The sequence below is a fragment of the Oryx dammah genome, unplaced genomic scaffold (genome assembly GCF_014754425.2).
Source record: "Oryx dammah isolate SB20612 unplaced genomic scaffold, SCBI_Odam_1.1 HiC_scaffold_2, whole genome shotgun sequence".
NCBI lineage: Eukaryota > Metazoa > Chordata > Mammalia > Artiodactyla > Bovidae > Oryx > Oryx dammah.
In genome coordinates, this window is record NW_024070186.1 from 105,007,570 (window position 1) to 105,035,396 (window position 27,827).

The following is a 27,827-nucleotide window of genomic DNA, read 5'->3' on the forward strand; positions in this document are numbered from 1 at the left end:
AAATGTCCCCTATGTATCTCTAATTTTCTTGAAGAGATCTCTAGTCTTTCCTATTTATTGTTTTCCTCTATTTTTTTTTCTTTTTCATTGTTCACTTAGGAAGGCTTTCTTATCTCTTTGTTGTTCTTTGGAACTCTGCATTCAGATGGGTATATCATTCCTTTTCTCCTTTGCCTTTAGCTTCTCTTCTTTTCTCACCTATTTGTAAGGCTCCACAGACAGCCATTTTGACTTTTTGCATTTCTTTTTCTTGAGAATGGTTTTGATCACTGCCTCCTGTTCCATGTTAGGAACCTCTGTCTATGGTTCTTATAAGGGATTAGCGCCATTATAAGAGACACCATAGATATCATCTTGCTCTCTATCTCTCTCTGCTATGTGAAGACACTGAGAATGTGACTATATTCAAGATAAGAAGCATCTTCATCAGAAACACTGGCACTCTGGTTTTAGACTTGAAGCCTCCAGAATGGTGAGAATATAAATATTTATTGTTTAAGCCACCTTGGATGTGGTATTTTGTTATGGCAGCCAGAGCTGCCTAAGACACAGATAGAGACTTAATGATGCTTTGGAGCATAAGGCTGAATAGATCTGTGCCCTATGGGGCCTGCTTCTGCAACTTGCTTTAAAAAAAGTAAGAAAAGAAAAGAAACCCTAGAAGTCATCTTTCTTTCTTGGATTCCTAAAGGAACATACATTGCAGGAACATATCCTGCATTCCAGGATACAATAACATAGTTGCCTTTCTGTACAATTAATTGTAGACTCTGTGGATATTGCATTTTTCTTCCTAGCCCCTGGAAAACCAGTTCTTCGGCTACTGTCATCAGTATTCTCTGACTGGACACTGTTCAGAGCCCTGACTCCAACTTACGTGCCAGTGACCCACCGGACCACAGGCTTCCATATTCACTTGACCACGTTTAATTATCTTGTACACATAATCGATAGAGGCTAAGGAAGTATCCCTCACTATTCCAAAAATGTGTACATGTACAACTTGGAGTAGCTTATTGCAAAGCTTATATAAGCTCTCAGTCAAAATAAATGTTAATCATTCATCAAATGTATTATTAGATCCACTGCTTTATTTTCTATTTGAGCAGAACTGCAGGCATAAGCAATAGCAAAAATTGTGTCTTTGATGGGTAAGAGTAAAAACTATATTAAATGGCTGGATAAAAGATTCAATCTGGATTAACATTTATTATGACTCACATTTTGATCCATGTATGGAGTCAATTACATTATGTTGTTCAATTGCTCAGCCATGTCCAACTCTTTGTGACCCCATGGACTGCAGCATGCCAGGCTTCCCTGTTCTCTTCTATCTCCCAGAGCTTTCTCAAACTCATGTCCATTGAATCAGTGATACCATCCAATCATTTCATCCTCTGTCATTCCCTCTTCCTCCTGGCTTCAATCTTTCCCAGCATCAGAGTCTTTTCCAATGAGTCAGCAAAGTATTGGAGCTCCAGCTTCAGTGTCAGTCTTTCCAATGAATATTCAGGATTGATTTCCTTTAGGATTAAAACACATGTGCTAAAACTAAACAGGGTGAAAGAACATGTAAAATTGAAAGTCAGTCAGTCATGTCTGATTCTTTGTGACCCCATGGACTGTAGCCTGCTAGTCTATGGAATTCTCTGGACAAGAATACTGGAGTGGGTTGCCATTTCCTTCCCCAGGGGATCTTCCTGACCCAGGGATTGAACGCGGGTCTTTTGCCTTGCGGGCAGATTTGTTACCATCTGAACCACCAGGGAATACCTGCTAAAATAAAAGATTTAACTAGATGGAGAGTTTCTTAAATAACAGCTGAATGTTCCGGATACAATAAATTTTCATTCATCATGCCAAGGACCAAGTAGAGTCACAACCTGAGTGACGAAAGAGAATCAACTGACGCAAACATTAAGATAAATGAGATGTTGGCATTATTTGACAAGTATTATAAGAAATATAGTAAAAATGCCTTAACAACCAATTATAAATTCTCTTGAATCAAAAATAAAATAAAACATTACCAGAGAAATAAAAATTATAAAGAGGAATTAAATTGAAACTATAAAAATACAGTAAGAAAAATTAAAAACTCATGAATGAGTTTAATAATGGGGTGGAGATAACAGAGGGTAAATTAGTAAATTTGAAGACAGAATAATAGAACTTATAAAATCTAAATAACAGAGAAAATAGACTGAAAAAAAAGACAAAGGCAGAGTCTTATGGAATAATCACAAATGATCCAATATTCATATTGTCAGAGTCTCAGAAGGAGAATAGAAAAAGTGGGGCTGAAAGAGTATTTGAAGAAATAGTAGGTAAAATTCCCCAAATTTGGTGAAAGACATAAACCTATAGATGTAAGAATCTGAGTGATCCCCAAATGGATAAACCTGAGTAGGTACAGGCCAAGAAATATCTTAATTAAAAATTTAAAACTGAAGATTAAAAAAAAAAAAAAAGGAACATAGAGAAATGGAATTACCTATAGGGAATCCTAAATCCATTGGCAATGGATTTCTTATCTGAACCCATGGAGACCAGAAGGAGGTGGCATAATATTTTTAAAGTGCTAAAATGAAAGCATTTTAAAACACCAATTCTATATCCATTAGGTTTGTACTCATGGGGAATACATAGTAAAGAATAAATAAAAATATCTCAGGTGAAAAAAATTAAAGATCTCTTACTAGAATATTTTCCCTTGAAGACTGGCTAAATGAAGTTATTTATAGAAAGGAAATGATAAAAACAAGGAATATTGTAGTACCAGTATGGAACAAGAAACAATGGAACAGTCAGCAATACAAACTTACCTCAAGAAACAAGAGAAAAATCAAATAAATAAGCTAACTTGACATGTAAAGCAACTAGAAAAAGAAGAAATGAAGAACCTCAGGGTTAGTAGAAGGAAATAAATCATAAAAATTAGGGCAGAAATAAATAAAAAAGGAACAAAGGAAACTATAGCAAAAATCAACAAAACTAAAAGCTGGTTCTTTGAGAAGATAAATAAAATAGAACATTAGTGAGACTCATCAAGGAAAAAAGGGAGAAGAATCAAATCAATAAAATTAGAAATGAAAATGGAGAAATCACAACAGACAATACAGAAATACAAAGGATCATAACAGACTACTATCAGCAACTACATGCCAATAGAATCGACAACCAGGAAGAAATGGATGAATTCTTAGAAAAGTATAGCATACCAAACTGAACCAGGAAGAAATAGAAAATCTTAACACACATCACAAGCATGGAAACCGAAACTGTAATCAAAAATCTTCCAACAAACAAAAGCCCAGGACCAGATGGCTTCATAGGTGAATTCTACCAAAAATTTAGAGGAGAGCTAACACATATGCTACTCAAACTCTTCCAGAAATTGCAGGGGACTCATTCTGTGAGGGCACCATCACCCTAATACCAAAACCAGACAAAGATGCCACAAAAAAAGAAAACTACAAGCCAATATCACTGATGGACATAGATGCAAAAATCCTCAACAAAATAAGCAAACAGAATCCAATAACATATTAAAAAGATCATACATCATGACCAAGTATGTTTTATCCCAGGGATGCAAGGATTCTTCAATATTTGCAAATTAATCAATGTGATATACCACATTAACAAATTGAAAGATTAAAAACCATATGATTATCTCAATAGATACAGAGAAAGCCTTTAACAAAATTCAACATCCATTTATGATAAAAAGCCTCCAGAAAGCATATGTAGAGTTAACGTACCTCAACATAATAAAAGCCATATATGATAAACCCACAGCAAACATTATCCTCAATGGTGAAAAATTGAAAGCATTTCCCTTAAATTAGGAACAAGACAAGGGTGCCCACTGTCACCACTACTATTCAACATAGTTTTGAAAGATCTAGCCACAGCAATCAGAGAAGAAAAAGGAATAAAAGGAATCCAGATTGGAAAAGAAAAAGTAAAGCTCTCACTGTTTGCAGATGACATGATACTCTACATAGAAAACTCTAAAGACACCACCATAAAATTACTAGAGCTAATCAATGAATATAGTAAAGTTGCAGGATATAAAATTAACACACAGAAATCCCTTTCATTCCCATACTCTAACCATGAGAAAACAGAAAGAGAAAATAAGGAAGCAATTCCATTCACCATTGCAATGAAAATAATAAAATACTTAGGAATGAATCTACCTAAAGAAACAAAAGACCTATATATAGAAAACTATAAAACACTGATGAAAGAAATCAAAGATGACACAAATAGATGGAGAAATATACTAGGTTCATGGATTGGCAGAATCAATATAGTGAAAATAAGTATACTACTCAAAGCAATCTGTAGATTCAATGCAATCCCTCTCAAGCCACCAAAGGTATTTTTCAGAGAACTAGAACAAATAATATCACAATTTGTCTGGAAACACAAAAAAACAAATAGCCAAAACAATCTTGAGAAAGAAGAACAGAACGGGAGGAATCAACTTGCCTGACTTCAGACTATACTACAAAGCTACTGTCATCAAGACAGTATAGTACTGGCACAAAGACAGAAATATAGATCAATGGAACAAAATAGAAAGCCCAGAGATAAATCTATGTACCTATGGACACCTTATCTTTGACAAAAGAGGCAAGAATATACAATGGAGAAAAGACAATCTCTTTAACAGGTGGTTCTGGGAAATCTGGTCAACCACTTGTTAATAGTGATACTAGAACACTTTCTAACACCATACACAGAAATAAACTCAAAATGGGTTAAAGATCTAAATGTAAGACCAGAAACTATAAAACTCCTAGAGGAAAACTTTCTGACATAAATCACAGCAGGATCCTCTATAACCCACCTCCCAGAGTAATGGAAATAAAAGCAAAAATATACAAATGAGACCTAATTAAACTTAAAAGCTTTTGCTCAAAGAAGGAAACTATAAACAAGGTGAAAGATAGACTTCAGAATGGGAAAAAATAATAGCAAATGAAGCAACTGACAAAGAATTAATCTCAAAAATATACAAGCAGCTCATGCAGCTCAATACCAGAAAACTAAACGACCAAATTTAAAAAATGGGTCAACGAACTAAAAAAACATTTCTCCAGAGAAGACATACAGATGGCTAACAAACACATGCAAAGATGCTCAGCATCACTCATTATCAGAGAAATGCAAATCAAAACCACAATGAGGTACCATTTCATGCAGGTCAGAATAGCTGCTATCCAAAAGTCTACAAACAATAAATGCTGGAGAGGGTGTGGAGAAAAGGGAACACTCTTACACTGTTGGTGGGAATGCAAACTAGTACAGCCACTATGGAGAACAGTGTGGAGATTCCTTAAAAAGCTGGAAATAGAACTGCCATCCAACCTAGAAATCCCATTGCTGCGCAATACCCCAATGTTCATCGCAGCACTGTTTACAATAGCTGGGACATGGAAACAACCTAGATGTCCATTGGCAGACGAATGGATAAGAAAGCTGTGGTACATATACACAATGGAATATTACTCAGCTATTAAAAAGAACACATTTGAATCAGTTCTAATGAGGTGGATGAAACTGGAGCCTTTTATTCAGAGTGCAGTAAGTCAGAAAGAAAAACATCAATACAGTATATTAACGCATATATATAGAATTTAGAAAGATGGTAGTGATGACCCTACATGTGAGACAGCAAAAGAGACTCATGTAAAGAACAGACTTTTGCACTCTGGGAGAAGGCGAGAGTGGGATGATTTGAGAGAATAGCATTGAAACATGTATATTACCATATGTGAAATAGATCGCCAGTCCAGGTTCAGTGCAGGATACAGGGTGCTCAGGGCTGGTGCACTGGGATGACCTTGAGGGATGGTGGGATGGGGAGGGCAAAGGGAGGGGGGTTTAGGATGGGGGACACATGTATACCCATGGCTGATTCATGTCAATATATGGCAAAAACCACTAAAATATTGTAATTAGCCTCCAATTAAGATAAATTTAAAAAAAATAAAAAGGAGGGAGAAAGGTGGATTACCTGATTGATGAGATGTTAGTAACTACTGAAACTGAGAGTTCCCTGGGGCGTACATGGGGTATCACTGCCATATCCTTTCTGCTTTTGTGTGTGTTTGAAAATTTCCACAATAAAAAGTTTAAATATGAAAAAAAAGACACATGGTTTACCATGACTTAGGTAGTTTATGATATAATTGTTATTTAAGAGAAATAAAACTCAAAGAGTGTTGTAGGAGGTAGAAACACACAGGAGGAAAAAAAAAAAAGAAACTGGGGTAAAAACATAGGGTATTTCTTTCCTCCTGAGCTTTGTCAGTTATATTTTAAAATTAAGACAAATGTTCTGTGATAATCTGATACTCAAGAAAATTATATTTAAAACTGGAGGAAGGAAAAGAGACCTAAGTAGAAATGAGGTTTGCACACTTCATCTGATGTGGTAGATATTGATCTCAGTAGACTCTAAATTATACAACTATGTATATTTCTATATCTATATTTCTATTCTTATATCAATCTTTGATATCTATATCTATGTCATCTATTTCTATATATGAAATACATGGAATAGCCTCACTAAATCTATGTAAAGATATGCTTACACACTAAAAATAAATCAAGATGGCATCCCCAGATTGTTTAATTAACAGCAGGCAAGCAAAATCAAATAAACAGAACCAAAAAAAGAGGAACCAAATAGAAAATATATAATATCATGGTAGATGTAAGAATTAACATACAATAATTGCCTTATGTAAATATCTTAAGCCTACTAATAAATAGCCAGAAATTACAGAGGAAATAAAAAGAACATATGACTTACATATTATTGCTTAAAGGAAAGTAATTTTTGACTTAATGACAAAATAGATGAAAATAAAAGGATGCTTAAAGATACACCATCAAGTACTAATAAAAAAATAAGAATACCTATATTAATACCTTGGAGAAGGCAATGGCACCCCACTCCAGTGTTCTGGAGATTTTCCAGATGGAAAATCTCATGGATTGAGGAGCCTGGTGCGCTGTGGTCCATGGGGTCACTAAGAGTCGGACACGACTGAGCAACTTCCCTTTCACTTTTCACTTTCATGAACTGGAGAAGGAAATGGCAACCCACTCCAGTGTTCTTGCCTGGAGAATCCCTGGGACGGGGGAGCCTGGTGGGCTTCCGTCTATGGGGTCACACAGAGTTGCACAGGTCGCACAGAGTCACGACTGAAGTAACTTAGCAGCAGCAGCATATTAATACCTGCAAAAGTAGATTTCACAGAAGATAAAATTACTAGAGACAAAAGGTAGACGTTACATAATGAGCAAATGATAAATCCACAAGGAAAGACTCAATGATTCTAAATGTTTAGAACTTTCCTTAACACTATTCCAAAAGTAAACTCAAATTACTTCAAACTATCTCAAATTTCAAATCAGTACCTGATTTAAACATTCTCCTGTTTGTCCACATAAAAGTCATTGTCACTTTTTCATTGACACTAATAATTATTTTTCTGAAAATTTTTATGAAAGGCATACTCAAATGATAATGTATTTTGCACAACTATGAAAAAGAAAAGAATATGCATAGGTTGTGGAAAATTTGTATTTACTTTCTCCCTTTACATGCACATTACTTGCAGACTTATCCAGAACACTAGTTTTTAGAGCCTAGCACATTAGGTGTCAAAATCTTGGGTTTGTGTACATTTTAACCTGAGGGCAAGTTAGCTGGAATCTGCCTTTTTTTTTTGCACCCCTCCCAACCTGCTCACCAATAACCAGGGTGACCATAATACTGGTCCAAGGCAATGGTGCTTTTGGATATCACTCACTCCTTTTAACTGAAGGTCTGGCAGAGACTTAAATGCAGAATCTGATATTTTGGCTGCCTGTACTCATGCTTTGAATTAAAAAGAAACAGAAGATTTTTTTTTTTTTTGCTTAGTACAAATTATATTTTACTCTCTATCATCTAATTCCATCAGCTACCAGTTGATGGGTTTACTTGGGGCAACTCATATTGCTACATTTAATTTTACCACTCAGCATTATTTAATTAATATTTAATTCTTTTTTTAAATTTTAATTTTAATTTTTACTTTATTTTACTTTACAATACTGTATTGGTTTTGCCATACATTGACATGACTCCACCACGGGTGTACATGCGTTCCCAAACATGAACCCCCCTCCCACCTCTCTCCCCATAACATCTCTCTGGGTCATCCCCGTGCACCAGCCCCAAGCATCCTGTATCCTGCATCGGACATAGACTGGTGATTCGTTTCTTACATGATAGTATACATGTTTCAATGCCATTCTCCCAAGTCATCCCACCCTCGCCCTCTCCCTCAGAGTCCAAAAGTCCGCTCTACACATCTGTGTCTCTTTTGCTGTCTCGCATACAGGGTCATCATTGCCATCTTTCTAAATTCCATATATATGTGTTAGTATACTGTATTGGTGTTTTTCTTTCTTGCTTACTTCACTCTGTATAATCGGCTCCAGTTTCATCCATCTCATTAGAACTGATTCAAATGTATTCTTTTTAATGGCTGAGTAATACTCCATTGTGTATATGTACCACTGCTTTCTTATCCATTCATCTGCTGATGGACATCTAGGTTGCTTCCATGTCCTGGCTATTATAAACAGTGCTGCGATGAACATTGGGGTACATGTGTCTCTTTCAATTCTGGTTTCCTTGGTGTGTATGCCCAGCAGTAGGATTGCTGGGTCATAAGGCAGTTCTATTTGCAATTTTTTAAGGAATCTCCACACTGTTCTCCATAGTGGTTGTACTAGTTTGCATTCCCAACCACAGTGTAGGAGGGTTCCCTTTTCTCCACACCCTCTCCAGCATTTATTGCTTGCAGACTTTTAGATCACAGACATTCTGACTGGTGTGAAGTGGTACCTCATTGTGAATATTTAATTCTTAATGAACATATTTGACTTATAAAGTCAGCAACTTTGAAATTGTAAATAACTGCTTTTTGTTTTTCTATAGCCTCTTTTGTATCTTTGCCAGTCATATTAGTTAGACTTTTTTCCTTTGTATCACAAGTCTTCTATGTTTTAGGGTATGTGTCATAAATTACATTAGCCATTCTCCACTTTGCTGGTTTTAATATTACTCTGTGGTACTTAGTCTTTTAAATGTTCCAGAGAAGTCATCATTTTTCATTTTGATTTGTTGGAGGTGAAATCCATTTACTGAATGAAAAGCCATTCTCAAATCACAACATTTTCTTTGTTCTACTTCTTCAGTTTTGTTACAATAGACAATAGCAAGAATTAGAATATTCTGTACACCAAATAATGAAATTAAGGAAAAATGCCGATAAGAAAAATAATTTGAAGTTTAATAATCTGAAGTTCTTCATTAAGAAAAATAATTTGAAGTTTAGTAATCTGAAGTTTTTCATCAAGATATAAAAGTTAAAGTATGACAATGAGGACTGTTTCAAATATGCTTAAAAACATCATGATGTCAGTGTGATTTGGTGGGCCAAAATATAAGGTTTAAAATTAATATGAAACACATTCCTTCACTTGGTATTGTTTCTTATTTCAAAAGATAGGTAATGTTCAATTTATCTTCTTCAAAAAATAATAGAATTAGAAAGAAAAAGATTTCAAAGAAATTAAGCTAAATATCTTTGTGATTTTTTTTCACGGCAACATTTTCATGAAAGGTCAAATATCACAGTGTTATATCTAAGCAAATATACTTCTAAAGAGATTATTTTGTTTCTGTGTACAATCAAGTATTCTTAGTTTGTGAACTCTTTGTTAATGTGCATTATAAAGAATGAAGCACCCCTTTCAGCTTATTCAGTATCCAGTGTGCACCTTCAGCCACTAACAAACATCATTTAGCATTAGACTAACTTTAAAATATATCAAGAAAAAATTAATATTAAGGGTATTATCAGTTCAGTAAAGAATAAATTGATTTAGTAAAGAAATACTATAAAAATATGAACATGATATATCAGTTTGAAATATTTTTATTAAAATTGTTCATTTTAAGGGAAAATTGTAGAATACTTTAATAAATAGTATTTTAATCACTTCTGTAATGATATAACAGTAATTTCTAAAAACAGATAATGTAAGGTTTTAGATTTACTTCCCTGAAAAGCCATTTAATTAGCTATGTCATAACTGGATCATTAGGTGGCACAGATTTACCATTAGTTTAAAGAACCACATACCTTCTTTTTCAAGTAAAAAATTAAAAACTATATATTATATATATGTTATATATATATGTGTATATTAAAAATTTTTTGGCCCCCACCACACGGCATGTGGGAATTTGTTCCCCCAGCCAGGGTTCAAACTCATGACCCCAGCATTAGAAGTGGAGAGTCTTAACCACTAGACCTCCAGGGAAGTCTCAAATAGAAAATTATATTTTTATAGCTAATCCATATTTCCCATATTTGATGATTTTGGATATATGTATATCATTGAAATATAAATTTTACAAAATCCATTTAGTTCCTTGATGAGTAGTTTCAGTTCCCTGATTGTTTATTCTTTCTTTTCTTTCTATAGATTTATACTGTCTGCTCTTTCCAACTTGACTGTCTCCTACCACAACCCTCTTCTGAGGCTATTTTAAAGTAATATCCCTTTCCTATCTCCATTAATGGCCACAATACCACATTGTAATACCTTGTTTATTTGTGTGTGCATGTGTGTGGGAAGATCTCCTGGAAAAGGAAATAGCAATCCACTCCTGTATTCTTGCCTGGAGAACCCCATGGACAGAGGAGCCTAGCAGGCTACAGTTCATGGGGTTGCAATGAGTTGGACTCCACTGAAGCAACTTAGAACAGTGTGTGTGTGTACTTAGTCACCAGTCGTGTTTAACTCTGCATTGTCACAGACTGTAGCCTGCCAGGCTTTTCTGTTCATGAAATTTTCCAAGTAAAAGTACTGGAGCATGTTGCCATTTCCTATTCCAAGAGATCTTCCCAACCAGGGATCAAACACGTATCTCTTGTACCTCCTGCGTTGGCAGGCGGATTCTTTACCACTGCGCCAGGTTGGGAAGCCCCACTTATTTTGTCTAGGCTGAACTATATAGACCTCACCAGTGTGATAAGAACTGACATAATAACAACTCCATAAATATTTGTCTAATGAATGAGACTTTGAAATAAATTCTTCAGACTATTGCTGAACCACTTTTATTTTGAACAAAGCCGAGTGAAATCTTTCAACCCTACAAATACACATGAAGGCAGAAATAAAAGGAATGAACAATCATTGATATCATGCCGGAATGTGCTAGGCAACAATCCAGGTTCTTTGCATATAATATTGTATAATATTATTATATTATACTTATTATATTATTATTATAATTAATAATACTATATTATTATTATACAATAATTCTAAAACCCACCTTTAATAAATGACTAGATAAATGGGTAATAGTTTCAGTGTAATTAATTATTAATCTCACCCCTCCCTTACCCAGTTCTTATACACTAATCTCTAAAAAACACACTCAAATCTATAAAGTTGAAGGCAAAAATAAAGTCATCATGTCAAAAACATACAAATAAAAGATTCTTGGGATAATTTACATGTTGAAAATGATTTCCTCTCCTGTGGTAATGTATGAAACTATGTCCTTCTCATACGTATTGAATCATGATTGTAATAGGTAATACATGTGTTTGTGATGAATAAAATCCTGAGATGTAGTTGCCAATGAATGTAGAGAAGACTCGGAGCAGTCTAGAAAATATCGGGGCTTTTTTGGCCCTACTCACATAACCTCTGTACAAGAGAGCCAGTGTTACCTGTATTTTATCTTGCTGATATTTTTGTTTGTAGATAGTTTTCTGGTTAACCAGCCTCCTTATACTTCTACCCTATGTCAGATTTCAAATTGTTAGAGAAAAGCAAATCATATTTTTTATTTCTCTTATCAATTTCAATATTTTTTCTGTATGCAGAAATGAAGCTGCTGACCCACAATTATCAGTTAAAATTGACTGTTTTATTCCTAGTGATGGTTTTTGTTGATCCAATACACATTCTCGCCTGTTTTGATGAGCAACACATTAACAAACACAAACATACACATGCGGTGGCTTTGCATGTAGATCATGAGACCATAGAATGAAGAATCATATCCGTGGCTGCAGAGATACATAGAGGTATAATCTGGATTGAGCTTAGTTAGCAGAGGATGGGAACCAGGGAAACTAAATAGCACACACTCTGGTCATAGCTATGCCTAATAAAACTGATGAATCTCTTACTAATTTGTATAAGTCTATGATAGGCTTGTACTTTTATCCTTTTATACAGTTCATGAGGTTCTCATGGCAAGTATACTGGGGTGGTGTGCCATTCCCTCCTCCTGTGGATCATGTTTTATCAGAACACTCTACCAGGACCTGTCTATCTTGGGTGGCCCTTCAAAGCATGGCTCATAGCTTCATTGAATTACACAAGCCCCTTTGCCACAAGGCAGTGATCCATGAAGGGGATGAATGAGGCAGGGCAAAGGCTAACCAAATTCTGCCAGGAGAATGCACCGGTCATAGCGAAAACCCTTTTTTAATAACACAAAAGATGACTTTACACATGGACATCATCAAATCATCAATAACAAAATCAAATTGATTACATCCTTTGTAGCCCAAGATGGAGAAGATGTACACAGTCAGCAAATATAAGACCAAGATCTGACGGTGGCTCAGATCATCAGCTTCTCATAGCAAAATTTAGACTTAAACTAAAGAAAGCAGGGAAAGCCACTAGGCCAGCCAAGTATGACTTAAATCATACCCCTTATGGATATGCAGTGGAGATGATGGATGAATTTAAGAGATTAGATCTAGTTAACAGTGTGCCTGAAGAACTATGGATGGTCTGTAATATTGTACAGGAGACAGTGAACAAAACCATCCCAAAGAAAAAGGAAAGCAAGAAGGCAAATTGTTATCTGAGGAGGTTTTATAAATAGCTGAAGAAAGAATAGAAGTGTAAAGCAATAGAGAAATGACAAGGTACATCCAACTAAATGCAGAATTCCAAAGAATAGCAAGGAGAGACAAGAAGGCCTTCTTCAATGAACAATGCATAAAACTAGAAGAAAACAACAGAAGAGGAAAGACTAGAGATCTCTTCAGGAAAATTGGAAATATCAAGGGAGCATTTTGCCCAAAGATGGGCATAATAAAGAATAGAAACGGTAGACACCTAACAGAAGCAGAAGAGATCCAGAAGAAATGGAAAGAGTACGTGGAAGAACTGTATGAAAAAGAGCTTAATGAACAGGATTACTATGATGGTGTGATCAGTCACCCAGAACCAGATATTCTGGAGTGTGAAGTCAAGTGGTTGGGACGCACTGCTGTTAATAAAGCTAATGGATGCCATGGAATTCCAGTAGAGCTATTTAAAATCCTAAAGGATGATGCTATCCAGGTGTTGCATTCAATATGTCAGCAAACCTGGAAGACCCAGCAGTGGCCACAGGACTAGAAAAGGTCAATTCTTATCCCAATTCTCAAGAAGAATAGTACTAAAGAATGTGCTAACCATCAGACAGTCACACTTATCTCCCATGCCAGTAAGATCATGCTTAAAATCTTGTATGCTAGGCTTCAGCATTACATGAACCAAGAACTTTCAAATGTCCAAGTTGGATTTATAAAAGGCAAAGGAACCAAAGATCAAATTGCCAACATTTGCGGGATCACAGAGGAAGCAAGGAAATCTCAGAAAAACATCTACTACTGTTTCATCGACTATGTTAAAACCTTTGACTATGTGGATCATAACAAACTGTGGAAAGCTCTTAAAGAGGAAGGGAATACCAGACCATTTTACCTGTCTCCTGAGAAAACTCTATGTGGGTCAAGAAGCAACACTTAGAATGCTGTATGGAACAACTAATTGGTTCAAGATTGAGAAAGGAGTATGTCAGGGCTGTCTGCTGTTGCTCTGTTTGTTTAACCTGTATGCTGGGCACATCATGAGAAATGCCAGACTAGATGAGTTACAAGCTGAAATCAAGACAGCTGGGAGAAACGTCAATAACCTTAGATATGCGGATAACAGCATTCTAATGGCAAAAAGTGAAGAGGAACTAAAGAGCTTCTTGATAAGGGTGAGAGGAAAGTGAAAGAACCGGCTTAAAACTAAATATTAAAAAACATAAGATCATGGCATCCAGCCCCATTCAGTTCAGTTCAGTTGCTCAGTCATGTCTGACTCTTTGCGACCTCATGAACTGCAGCACGCCAGGCCTGCCTGTCCATCACCAACTCCCGGAGTTCACTCAGATTCATGTCCATCGAGTCAGTGATGCCATCCAGCCATCTCATCCTCTGTCGTCCCCTTCTCCTCCTGCCCCCAATCCCTCCCAGCACCAGAGTCTTTTCCAATGAGTCAACTCTTCACATGAGGTGGCCAAAGTACTGGAGTTTCAGCTTTAGCATCATTCCTTCCAAAGAAATCCCAGGGCTGATCTCCTTCAGAATGGACTGGTTGGATCTCCTTGCAGTCCAAGGGACTTACTGCATGGCAAGCAGAAGGGGTGGAAGTAATGACAGATTTCTTCTTCTTGGGGTCTAAAATTACTGCGGACTGACTGCAGCCATGGTATCAGAAGATTGCTTTGTGGTAGGAAAGCAATGACAAACCTAGACACTGTGTTGAAAAGCAGAGACATTACTCTGTTCAGAAAGGTCCATATAATCAAGGATGCGGTCTTTCCAGTGGTCACATATGTTTGTGAGAGCTGGACCATAAAGAAGGCAGAGCGCCAAAGAATTGATGCCTTTGAAATGTAGTGCTGGAGAAGACTCCTGAGAGTCCCTTAGATAGCAGTGAAATCAAATCAGTCAATCTTAAGGAAAATCAACCCTGAATAATCATTGGAAGGACTGATGCTGAAATTGAAGCTCCAGTAGTTTGGTCATCTGATGTAAACAGCTGACTCATTGGAAAAAGTCTCTGATGCTGGGAAAGATTGCAAGCAGAAGGAGAAGAGGACATCAGATGATGAGATGGCTAGATGGCATCACTGATGCAATGAACATGAACTTGGGTAAACTTTGGGATATGGTGTAGGACAGGGAGGCCTGGCGTGCTTCAGTCCATGGGATCGCAAAGAGTCAGACATAACTAGTGACTGAACAACAACAATGCTAAGTTTAGGACTATAGAGTATAGGGAAATATTGTGGAATTTTGCTGTGACATTAATAAATATTTAGAATTATGCAATTGATAAGAAACAGAAGAAAAGCATTCTTATTTTCCTTTAATCTTGCTTAAAGGAAAAGTAACCTCCATGTTGGTTGATACATATATATTTTTTCTCTAAAAATTTATTACGTCTCAGTTAAAGAACAATTAGAACAGCATGTTAGTCTGACCAGAGTTTAAAGCACACTCCTTATGTTTAGCATATTTCTAGTTCAATGCATGCATGAATGTCCTTTGAAAGGATTACAGAGAAACCCAGGTCTTTAAATGAGGTTCCTGCCATAAAGAAGCACATCCTCTAACCTGCAACAGTTTCTTTAAATATTTTCTTTAGGTCACTGTACAAAACATAAAGTTATGGAAATCTGAATGTTAGGCAGCAGTTGATGAAAAATGGAAACAGAGGGATGTAAGTATAAATGTACTGTTTATAACAAATGTTACACATGGTTTCCAAATGGATTTTTCATAGAGCATGAAATTATATGAAAACTGCTTCCAAATTGTTTGAAATTATTATTTGAGCTTAGATGCCAGCTCAACAGATTATACTCTGAAAAAACAATTATTTGTGTGTTAATTCCTTCCTTTTTTGTAACTGACAATTCTGATTCAAGATTTCAACAGACTTTAGAAGCAAATAGTCTCTAAAGTGTAAACTATAAAATAGTATCTATAAAAAAAAATCAATCTTTTAAAATAATTCTCCTTATAGCATACTGTTGCTTAATCTAAAAGAGCCCAAATTTCTCTGTTTATCATTTGCCATTTCTGCAGTTAATCACAATGATAATTGTTGTCACTTATAAGAATTAGAAGTGAACAAAAATATCTATGATTTTTTATGAACTTATTTATGAAATCATCACTGATAGTCATTTATTGATTTGAGACTCCTTAGAACTGAAAGCAAGCTAGGGAAAGTAGACTTCTTGAGCAATGAAAAATATTAATTCTAATTTTAGCATTATGAATAATTTTTCATGAGAGTTGATAAATTTTATTAGTGATACAATTTTCTTCTCCCAGTTATATTGGTGAAAGATTGTTTACCATTATATTATCTTTTCTTTATCTGTGTGTGTGCATTTATTAATGCTTGGTGGAGTCCACCTCTTTGCGACCCCGTGGTCTGTAGTCTGTAGCCCACTCCTCTGTCCATGGGATTTACTAGGCAAGAATACTGGAGTGAGTAGCCATTCCCTTCTCCAGGAGATTTTCCTGACCTAGGGATCGAACCCGGGTCTTCTGCACTGCAGGTGAATTCTTTTCCATCTGACCCACGTGGGAACTGTATGTGCATTAGGGTGGAACTGAAGATGACAGAGGTGGATTTAATGGCTCAGGCCAGGTTTTCAGTCATGGCTATCTAAAAGAATCTTCAGACTGTGTTGATACATGCCTCCACTGATTTTTCTTTTGGAAGGTAGACAGGTCAAAAGAAGAGAGGTGAGCAGCAAGTCACAAATTTGGCCTTTTCAATTCAAAATTAAGGTAATTTAGTAAAGGAAGTTTTTGTACCTATTCAAAGGAAATGTGTATCTAGAGGGAAGTTTACTCTTGTAGGATTGTGGATTTTTCTGCTTCATTTTTTAATATTCAAAATAACATTTCAGCCAATATCACAAATGGGACATACAATATATATGTTTATCAGAAATCTCTAAGTATATTACTTTACTATTTTATAAATGAATCATAGTTTATAGGTTTCAGAATGTGTTAAAGTCACTTAGATTATTTCATTTTCTTTTTCTTAAAGTTAATATGTTTTCTGCATGCTGTTTACCTGCATTATCCTCTTCCTCACCTACATTCTAATCCATAGCTTGTCCTTATGTATATTCTTGCTTATGCATTCTGCCCAAGAAATATTCTAGAAGAAAAGTAATATGAGCATGTTGAACAAATCTCTATTCTTTCCTTGTATAGAACAGGTGGAGAGGAGGGATGAGATAAAGGGAGTCTGTTAGGAGTATATCACTTGCATTTAAATATCTTTCTTTCATCTTTCTAGCATTTATATTATCTTACATTATAATTAATTTTACTTAAAAACTCATGGCTTTTGTTTTAGAATGGCATTACATTTTAAGCACCACTACAAACATTTTTATCTTTGCTTAGCATTTGTAAAAGACTGAGAAAGCATTATTTGTGTTTGCCCATTTCTAATTCACCGAGTTAAGAACTGTGCCATCAGAAAGAAAAGGGACAATGTTAAAATGATCTTTTCTCCCCCGATTTTCCAGGGGCTCCAGGCTTGAAGCATTTTAAACAATACCAACACCTTGCACTGTACAGCCTCAGAGTCTCCCTCTTCCTGGTCTGCAGTGACCAGGTTCAAGAGCCTGCATAGTAAGCGTCCAGTCCCCTGTGACAGAAGCTCACAGAATCCCTTCTAGAGCCTCCATAATAGCCAATGAGAGTTGTGATGAGAGGTGCAAGGCTTGGGGAACTGGGAATAGTCAGGATTCTTCTGATGCTTTTTTCACTTCCGTTTCATGGTTTTCTCAACAAGAGAGCAGGGATACTATTTGGAATTCGAGTTAAGGAAATGATGAGCGCTCACAGAGTTCCCTGGTCAACTTCCCTTCCCACCCAGGTAGATATGAATAGGGCTCTAATCACTGTGGTGTTTGACTGGTTTCATAATGCTGATCAAAGTTTTAATTTTGTTTGAGAAATGAAAGCTCTACCTTGGGCCAATACCAGTGTAGCAATTAAAATAGACTCTGCTTAAACAAACGGTTTTTAAAAATGTTCTGCTTGTATGTAGGATCCTCTGGGGATCTTACTTTAGTCTCTGGTTGACAGTAAGATGGGCTTCACTGATGAGCTCAGCTTTATCTTTTTATTTCATATATTCTCCATAAAAATATTTTCCAAGTTAACTGGTTGCTTTATGATACCTTTTTAAGCGGGTTGGCTACTTTATGAAAGTAGCATGTGTAAGGCAAATTAAGTGAATATATATATATATATATATATATAGCTGCTACTGCTGCTAAGTCGCTTCAGTCATGTCCGACTCTGTGCAACCCCATAGACGGCAGCCCACTAGGCTCCTTTGTCCCTGGGAATCTCCAGGCAAGAATACTGGAGTGGGTTGCCATTTCCTTTTCCAATGCATGAAAGTGAAAAGTGAAAGTGAATTCGCTCAGTTGTGCCCGACTCTTAGCAACCCCTTGGACTGCAGCCTACCAGGCTCCTCCGTCCATGGGATTTTCCAGGCAAGAGTACTGGAGTGGGTTGCCATTGCCTTCTCTGATATATCTATATCTATATCTATCTATCTATATATAGATATCTATCTATCTATCTATCTATATATATATATATACTGACAACATCACATTGACATGAATTTGAATTATATTTTGAATAATGGAAATTGATCATTCTGACCCGTCCATAGATTTTCCAGTATTTGATGCATCCACCTGTTTTCTAGAATGTTCTAGAATGATGTGGTCTACACAGTGTGATTTAAAAAGAAATCCTCTAGGGCTAAATGCCCCACATAATTTTATCCAACCTGGTGCTAGCAATTACACCAACAGAGGAGCATTCTTTTTGTTCTTAGGTGTCTTAAAAATTCCTGTTTAATGTATCTCTGGGTGGCATAACCTTATAAGCTACCATAAATAATATTTTAAAAAAGAGACTGGATGATAGTCTTCTATGGAAAGGTCCTTATAGTCCCTAAAATTTAGATTTTAAGAGAGAAGTCAGCTGTTTGTTATGGGAGAAACAATTGAAGAGAAGAAATGAAAACCAACAAAGGCATAATGCCTATGAATGTTTCTATCCTGTATATGTTGTCTCCTAATCCTCTTGTAGCAAAATAAAAACTTTCATTTGAGAATGCTCTGTGTGAACCAGAATGTGTGTGTGTGTGTGAGTGTGTTTGTATGTAGTAAATCTGTTTCTATATGTGCCCCCCATCCTCCTTTACCCTTGGCAACTGCTAATCTATTCCATGTTTGTCATTTTGGAATGTTATATTAAAAAGAATCATACAGTATGCAAACTTTTGGGGATTGGCTCTTTTTACTAAGCATAATTCTCTGGAGAATGCTATTTTAATAGAATCATATAGTGTGCAAACTTTGGAGGATTGGCTTTTTTTACTCGAGCATAATTCTCTGGAGACTTGTCCAAATTATTTGTGTATCAATAGTTTGTTTTTCAGAGAAGACAATGGCACTCACTCCAGTACTCTAGCCTGGAAAATCCCATGGACAGAGGAGCCTGGTGGGCTGCAGTCCATGGGGTCGCTGAGTCAGACACGACTGAGTGACTTCACTTTCACTTTTCACTTTCATGCTTAGGAGAAGGAAATGGCAACCCACTCCAGTGTTCTTGCCTGGAGAATCTCAGGGACGGGGGAGCCTGGTAGGCTGCCATCTATGGGGTCGCACAGAGTCGGTCACGACTGAAGCGACTTAGCAGCAGTTTGTTTTTACTGCTATTCCATGGTATGGATGTACCATGATTTGTTCACCTATTAAAGGTCATCTGAATTGTTTCCAGTTTTTGGCTAATACAAATAAAACTGCTATAAACATTCATGAACAGGTTTGTGTGTTAAAGTAAGTCTTCATTTAGTTAAGATATGACAGAGGGCAATTACTGGTCATATGGTAATTGCATATTTAGCTTTTAAGAAACTGCAAAACCGTTTTCTATAGTGGCTGTTTGTATCCCCACAAGCAGCATATGAGGGATCCAGTTTCTCCACATTTTTGCCAGCATTTGATGTTGCCACAGTATTTTATTTTAGCTATTCTGATAGGTTTATATTGATAGTTGATTGTAGTTTTAAACACATTTCCTAATTTCTAAATCATGTAACTTTTTTTTTTCACATTCTTGTTTACCCTCAAATATCAACCTTGCTGGCCTTAGTCACTCAGTCATGTCTGACTGTTGTAGCCTGCCAGGCTCCTCTGTCCATGAAGTTCTCCAGATAAGAATACTGGTGTGGGTAGCCATTACCTTCTGCAGGGGATCTTTCCGACCCAGGGATCTAGCCCAGGTCTCCGGAATTACAGGAAGATTCTTTACTGTTTGAGCCACCAAGGAGGCTTAGGGAAATATTTTGTGTCTGTATGTGTGTGTGTGTGTATCACATTTTCTAACTAGACTGTTCATGTTTTGGTATTTGTGTATAATACCTTTGATGCTTGTGTGCTTATTTGCTTTCAGTTCAGTTCAGTTCAGTTCCGTCGCTCAGCCATCTCCGACTCTTTGCGACCCCATGAATCGCAGCATGCCAGGCCTCCCTGCCCATCACCAACTCCCGGAGTTCACTCAAACTCACGTCCATCGAGTCCATGATACCATCCAGCCATCTCATCCTCTGTCGTCCCCTTCTTCTCCTGCCCCCAATCCCTCCCAGCATCAGAGTCTTTTCCAATGAGTCACCTCTTCGCATGAGGTGGCCATAGTATTGGAGTTTCAGCTTTGGCAGCAGTCATTCCAGTGAACACCCAGGACTGATCTCCTTTAGGATGGACTGGTTGGATCTTCTTGCAGTCCAAGGGACTCTCAAGAGTCTTCTCTAACACCACAGTTCAAAAGCATCAATTCTTCGGTGCTCAGCTTTCTTCACAGTCCAACTCTCACATCCATACATGACCACTGGAAAAACCATAGCCTTGATTAGACGGACCTTTGTTGGCAAAGTAATGTCTCTGCTTTTGAACATACTATCTAGGTTGGTCATAACTTTCCTTCAAGGAGTAAGTGTCTTTTAATTTCATGGCTGCAATCACCATCTGCAGTGATTTTGGAGCCCCCGCAAAATAAAGTCTGACACCATTTTCACTGTTTCCCCATCTATTTGCCATGAAGTGATGGGACTAGATGCCATGATCTTCATTTTCTGAATGTTGAGCTTTAAGCCAACTTTTTCACTCTCCGCTTTCACTTTCATCAAGAGGCTTTTTAGTTCCTCTTCACTTTCTGCCATAAGGGTGGTGTCATCTGCATATCTGAGGTTATTGATATTTCTCCTGGCAATCTTGATTCCAGCTTGCGCTTCTTCCAGCCCTGTGTTTCTCATGATGTACTCTGCATATAATTTGCTTTAAATATTGATAAATTCTAGTTGCTAATATTTTGTTAAGATGTTTATAATCAGAGGGATATGGTACTCTTATTTTCTTTGATTATAGTATCTTTATCTGCTCTGTTCTGAAGGTTAATACCAACTTCATAATATCAATTGAGAATTCTTCCTTCTTCTATTTTCTGGAAGCAAGGCATCTTCTGATGTTCTTACAATGAATCAAAACACTTAGTGTGACTTTCTGAATGTTTATTCTTGAGAGAATAGGTGTGTGTGTGTGTGTATGTGTGTGTGTGTAAGTGTTTATATGTGTGTATATATAGTGAGCCTGTTTCTGAACATGACCTTATAGGGTTTTTCAATAAGATGCTCATAGCTTGAGCTATTTTAAAAGTATCTCGAGAATGAATAGGAAAATTACTGTATGTGAATTCTTACTGTATGACTAAGAAGAAAGGAAGGTGAATATTTTATTACTGACTTTCAGTAATAGAGAACTATTCTACAGTGTTTTATGTTATGCCTCTTATTAATCAGGACACTCCACAGAAATATCTAGATTGCTTTGAGACTGTCTCCCCAGACAGAAATAGCCCAGGATAAGGCAATAATCCATAAGGGATGATGTTGCCTTTTTCTGCCTATAAATGGCATTGGAATTTTGACTGCAATTGTCTAGTAGGGTCCAGTTAAGCCAGATGATTGTATGTAACACTTGGATAGGTTTTTATAGTTTAGAACTTCATGGAAAAAACAATGAAATGATAGTTGATGGAAAGTGAAACAACGCTTTGAAATGTGAACAATAAACGCTGTGATTCTAAATATAATTCCTTAAAAGTTATTATAAGAAAAAGTGAATATACATGTATATATGTCCTTATCAGTTCAGTTCAGTTCAGTGGCTCAGTCATGTCCGACTCTTTGCGACCACATGAATCACAGCACGCCAGGACTCCCTGTCCATCACCAACTCCTGGAGTCTACCCAAACTCATGTCCATCGAGTCAGTGATGAACTTCCAGATGTTCAAGCTGGTTTTAGAAAAGGCAGAGGAGCCCGAGATCAAATTGCCAACATCTGCTGGATCATCAAAAAAGCAAGAGAGTTCCAGAAAAACATCTGTTTCTGCCTTATTGACTATGCCAAAGCCTTTGATTGTGTGGACCACAATAAACTGTGGAAAATTCTGAAAGAGATGGGAATACCAGACCACCTGACCTGCCTCTTGAGAAACCTATTTGCAGGTCAGGAAGCAACAATTAGAACTGGACATGGAACAACAGACTGGTTCCAAATAGGAAAAGGAGTATGTCAAGGCTGTATATGTCATTATACTAATCTCTAATTTTTTCCTAGCTAAGAAATTGCTGAGAACCTTGAGACTGCTGTAGAAATCTCTCTGCTCTAGGCTGGCTTTACCTTCCCTGCATTATTCATATTCTGCTCGTACTTAAATAATATCCTATCATGTAGTGTTCCTTCTTGTTTTATTCTGAGTTTTGTTCTTTTTCCTTTGGTTTTGCTTGATTGTATTAGAATTTTTTATTATTTTTGGACCTATTCATATATTTGGAGATGCTTGTTAATATAATTTGATATGCATTGTCTTTATCTCATATGATATGCTAAAGATGTTTTGTATTCTTCCAACAAAAATATTCTGAACAAACTCTCCTAGAGAATATTCCAGAGAACCCTATCCTCATAAAATATTCCAGATCCATTATAATAAAAAATGTTATTAAAAACCAAATAATAAACAGCACTGAGCTAGAAATTGTTGATACAAGGTAAAAAAAGGGAATTTCTTGTGTGAATAAAATTTAAATTCCTAGGTTATTCTTAGATTAAAATTCCTGGACATCTATCTGGTGATAATACTCAAGTGTTTTATTTTAAAAATATATTTTTTCCCTTAAATCCATATAGAGTCCTGGGAACCTAATGTGAAATTGTGAGATTAAAATTTGTAATACTAATTACGATAAAATGAGAAAAACCATTGAAGATATAGTCTTGCCAAACTTGGTCAGTTTCTAAGGGTTTTACCTCAGTGGGCTCAAAAAAAAGCGGGGGGTAGTTTAGAGTACTCTAAAAAAGGGCTAGTTTGCAAACAGACATGCACTACTTGTTAATATAAGAATTTTCTTCTAAATTCACTGTTTGGCTCAAGATAGGTAGCTTTTCAACATAATCTGTTATAAGCAATGTTGTTGTTCAGTTGCTCAGTCATGTCTGATTCTTTGCACACCAATGGACTGCAGCAGAGCAGGTTTACCTGTCCTTCACCATCTCCCAGAGTTTGCTCAAATTCATGTCCATTGAGTCAGTGATGCCATCCAAGCCTCTTGTCATCTGTCATCACCTTCTCCTCCTGCCTTCAGTCTTTCCCAGCATCAGGGTCTTTTCTAAGGAGTCAGCTCTTCACATCAGGTGGCCAAAGTATTGGAGCTTCAGCTTCAGCATCAGTCCTTCTGTTGAATATTCAGCCTTAATTTCCTTTAGGATTGACTGGTTTCATCTCCTTGCAGTTCAAGGGACTCTCAAGAGTCTTCTCCAAAACCACAGTTCAAAAGCATTAATTCTTTGGCACTCAGCTTTCTTTATGGTCCAACTGTCACATCCATACATGACTACTGGAAAAACAATATCCTTGACTAATGGACATTTGTTGGCAAAGTAATATATCTTCTTTTTAATATGCTGTCCAGGTTTGTCATAGCTTTTCTTCCAAGGAGCAAGTGTCTTAATTTCATGGGTGCAGTCACCATCTACAGTGATTTTGGAGACCAAGAAAATAAAGTCTGTCACTGTTTCCATTGTTTCCCCATCTATTTGCCATGAAGTGATGGGACCAGATGCCATTATCTTAGTTTTTTGAATGTTGAGTTTTAAGCCAGCTTTTTCACTCTCCTCTTTCACTTTCTTCAAGAGGAACTGTTTCTTTTCACTTTCTGCCATAAGGATGGTGTCATCTACATATCTGAGGTTATTGATATTTTTCCCTGCAATCTTGATTCCAGCTTGTACTTCATCCAGCCTGGTCTATCACATGATGTACTCTGCATATAAGTTAAATAAGCAGAGTGACAATATACAGCCTTGATGTACTCCTTTTCTAATTTTGTACCAGTCCATTATTCCATGTCCAGTTCTAACTGTTATTTCTTGACCTGCATACAGGTTTTGTAGGAGGCAACAGATAATGTTGAGGCAATTATAAAATTAATTGTTTAAGAAATTGAGTCTCCAAGCCTAGCAATTCCAAATAGCTAAATACTTTCCCCTCTTTCCTTCTTTTTTTAATTAATTTATTTAATTTGAGGATAATTACAATATTGTGATCATTTTTGCCATATAATGACATGAATCAGCCATGGGTGCTCATGTGTCCCCCTATCCATCCTGAACCTCCCTCCAACCTCCCTCCCCACCCCATCCCTCTGGGTTGGCCCAGAGCACTGTCTTTGAGTGCCCTGTTTCATGCATCAAACTTGCACTGGTCACCTATTTTACATATGGTAATATATATGTCTTAATGCTATTCTTTCAAATCTTCCTACCCTTGCCTTCTCTCACAGAGTCCAAAAGTCTGTTCTTTACATCTGTGTCTCTTTTGCTGTCTTGCATATAGGATCATTGTTACCATCTTTTTAAATTCCATATATATGCATTAATATATAGTGTTTTGGAGAAGGAAATGGCAACCCACTCCAGTGTTCTTGCCTGGAGAATCCCAGCGACGGGGGGGCCTGGTGGGCTGCCGTCTATGGGGTCGCACAGAGTTGGACACGACTAAAGCGACTTAGCAACAGCAGCAGCATATAGTGTTTGTATTTCTATTTCTGTCTTAACTTCACTCTGTATAATAGGTTCCTGTCTCATTCACCTCATTGGAACTGACTCAAATGCATTCCTTCTTCTAGCTGAGTACTACTCCATTGTGTATACATACCACAACTTCCTTATCCATTCTTCTGCCGATGGACATCTGGGTTACTTCCATGTCCTAGCTATTGTAAACAGTGCTTCAATGAACATTGGAGTGAATGTGTCTCTTTCAATTTTGATTTCCTTGGTGTGTATGCCCAGCAGTGGGATTGCTGGGTCATATGGCAGTTCTATTCCCAGTTTTTTAAAGAGTCTCCACACTGTTCTCCATAGTGGCTCTATCAGTTTGCATTCTCTCCAACAATGTATGAGGGTTCCCTTTTCTCCACACCCTCTTCACCATTTATTGTTTGTAGATTTTTTGATGATGGCCATTCTGACTAGCATGAGATTATACCTCATTGTGGTTTTGATGTGCATTTCTCTGATAATAAATGATGTTGAGCAGCTTTTCATGTGTTTATTAGCCATCTGTATGTCTTCTTTAGAGAAATGTCTGTCTAGTTCTTTTGCCAATTTTTGATTGGGTTTTCATTTTTCTGGTAGCAAGCTGCATGAGCTGCTTGTATATTTTGGAGATTAATTATTTATCAGTTGTTTCATTTGCTATTATTTTCTCCCATTTTGAAGGCTGCCTTTTCATCTTGCTCATAGTTTCCTTTGTTGTGCAAAAGCTTTTACACTTAATTAGGTCCCATTTGTTTATTTTTCTTTTTATTCCCATTGTAAGGTATAGTTCAGGCCGAGGCAGAAAAGGAGAGACGACCTCAACAGAAGTAGGTTACATTTATTCAGGCAAGGAGGGATGACAGTCAGCCCAACGACCAGGTTGAGTGCCAAGAGGGGTCAGACTCATAGGGAGGTTTGTGGAAGCCATAAGGGAAATGTAAATCAGGCGTGATGTTTTGGGTATTCTTTAGTTGAGATGGCATTTGTAGTTGGGCAGGGGGTGATAAGTCTTCTGGGCAGGTATAGGGTGTGGAAGATTTCTGGCCAGGGCATGATAAGTCCCAGATAGATGTAACTGGCCTGGATTATCAAGGCGGTACCAAAAGTCCTGTTTTGTTTTTCCTGAAGTTAGATGATTCAGCAAGGGCCTTTGAGACTGTGTTTTCTTTTCTAGGCCCAAAGACTCCTTCATCCATTACTCTGGAAGGTGGGTCATAAAGGATCTTGTGATTTATGTTAGAGAGTGTTCTGCCTATTTTTCCTCTAAGAGTTTTATAGTTTCTTGTCTTATGTTTAGATCTTTAATCCATTTTGAGTTTATTTTTGTGTATGTTGTTAGAAAGTGTTCTAGTTTCATTCTGTTACTTATGGTTGACCTGTTTTCCCAGCACCATTTGTTAAAGAGACTGTTTTTTCTCCATTGTAGGTTTTTGACTTCTTTGTCAAATATAAGGTGTCCATAAGTGTGTGGATTTATCTCTGGACTTTCTATTTTGTTCTGTTGACCTATATTTCTATCTTTGTGCCAGTAACATACTTTCTTGATGACTGTAGCTTTATAGTATAGCCTGGAGTTAGGAAGGTTGATTCTTCCAGTTCTATTTTTTTCTCAAGATGCTTTGGCTATTCAAAGTTTTTTTTGTGTGTTTCCATACAAACTGTGAAATTATTTGTTCTAGTTCTGTGAAAAATACTGTTGGTAGCTTGGTAGGGATTGCACTGGATTTATAGATTGCTTTGGGTAGTATACTCATTTTCAATATATCGATTCCTCCAATCCACACAGATGGTTTATTTCTTCATCTATTTGTGTCATCTTTGATTTCTTTCATTAGTCTTTTATAGTTTTCTATATATAGGTCTTTTGTTTGTTTAGATAAATAACTTTTTAAAAAGATCGTAAGCAAGAGGTGGAACAAAGCAGATTTGGTAAATTGACATATTTATTTTCAATCAGTTTCATTTCCTAAAATTACTTTGAATAAGTTTGCAACTTTCCACAAAGACAAGATATAGCAGTATCTGAAGAGTAAAGGAAGGAATTTCCTACTAAGTGATTGGTGAGCTGAAATCTAAAGAGTGACGAAACGTTTCCTTGGCTAAAGCATGGTGTGTGAGGAGGAAGCCCTACAAAGATCTTGTGGGAATTGGAGCAGTCATGTCCAACTCTTTGTGATGCCATGGACTGTAGCCTGAGAGGCTCCTCTGTTCATGGAATTTTCCAGGCAAGAATACTGAAGTGAGTTGCCATTTCCTGCTCCAGGGGATCTTCCTGACCTAGAGATCTAACTCGTGTCTCTTGGATCTCATACATTGTCAGATGGATTCTTACCATGGTGTCACCTGGATTCTTACCATGGTGTCACCTGGGAAGCCCTGGAGCATTGTGTTTAATGACCTGAAATTAAGTGGTGTTGCTGTCAGCAGAGATTGGGGTGGGATCCTGGTGGGGGATGAGATTGAGAAGTGAGTGTGACCAAGACCATACAACCTTTAAGGATGTGTTAAAATTGTTTTCTAATCCTAAAAACAATGGAAGGTTTTTTAATTTTTAAAAGATGGTGGGGATGGTATTCAATTACATTCTAAAAAGATACTTCTAGCATCAGTAGGGAGACTCCTCAGGAGGAAACAAGAAGGCAGGG

The 27,827-nt window shown here is 36.8% G+C and overlaps 1 long non-coding RNA gene across 1 annotated transcript; it reads right to left on the minus strand.

Moving 5' to 3' along the window:
- Positions 1–210: 210 nt before the first annotated feature.
- On the minus strand, positions 211–27,471 carry LOC120852083. The gene is made up of 3 exons (XR_005718472.1): positions 27,460–27,471; positions 9,865–9,873; positions 211–308 (listed from the first exon to the last, which is right to left on the minus strand). It is a non-coding gene; the product is annotated as an uncharacterized LOC120852083 (long non-coding RNA).
- Positions 27,472–27,827: the final 356 nt, after the last annotated feature.